This window comes from Charadrius vociferus, unplaced genomic scaffold (genome assembly GCF_000708025.1).
Source record: "Charadrius vociferus isolate BGI_N301 unplaced genomic scaffold, ASM70802v2 scaffold877, whole genome shotgun sequence".
In the NCBI taxonomy this organism is placed as follows: domain Eukaryota; kingdom Metazoa; phylum Chordata; class Aves; order Charadriiformes; family Charadriidae; genus Charadrius; species Charadrius vociferus.
Window position 1 is genome coordinate 2,323 of NW_009649116.1, and position 698 is coordinate 3,020.

The window sequence follows — 698 nt, forward strand, 5'->3', positions numbered from 1 at the left end:
CGAGACGTGGCAGCACCGCGGCAGCATCTGCCCAGGGCAGCGCCGGCATCTGGCAAAGGGTGGGAAATCTGCGTGTGCGTGTCATCTGCATCACATATGCATGTCATTTGCGTATCGTGCAGAGACCCCATCACGTCTGTGACCCTGTGACAGCCCTGCACACACGCGTGTCCCACGTCCCCCAGGCTCAGCCTCTCGGTTAAATATGATGCAGGCAGGGTGAGGGAACGGGTCAGAGAGGGGGAACTGAGGCACGACACAACCCTGCTGGGGGGGGATTCACTGCCAGCACCATGGGGACACAGGGACACAACTCCCTGTCCCCAAGGCATCCGTGGCATTTGCTCAAAGCATCTCTGGGCTCCCCAAGGACCCGGTGATGGACGTGACACAGAGCAGAGATGCGTGGGGGAGTATGTGATGCCAGTCAGGGATTGGGGCCACCTCTTGTCCCCAGTTGGGACCACGGATGTCCCCAGGGAACCCGTGAACCTGCCTGCTCGCTAAGCCGAAGTTTTAATCAGGGAGATGGAGACTGCAAATTAATTTGGATTAAACGAGGGGGATTTAGGAGGCAGCTTTGGCAGCGCCTGTGAAAGGGGAGATGGGGAGGGGATGGGGACGCAGCCCCCGTTTCGGGGTCCCGCAGGGCCACGCCATGCGTGCCAGCCCTGGCGGCAGGGGATGCAGTGGTGGCA

General features: G+C 60.9%; 1 protein-coding gene across 1 annotated transcript in view; it reads left to right on the forward strand.

The window, feature by feature from the left end:
- LOC104289400 (discoidin, CUB and LCCL domain-containing protein 1-like) overlaps positions 1-698 on the forward strand; it is a gene marked incomplete at its 5' end in the record, with an annotated part of 7,305 nt that overhangs the window by 1,128 nt on the left and 5,479 nt on the right. The gene's annotated exons all lie outside the window — the stretch shown is intronic.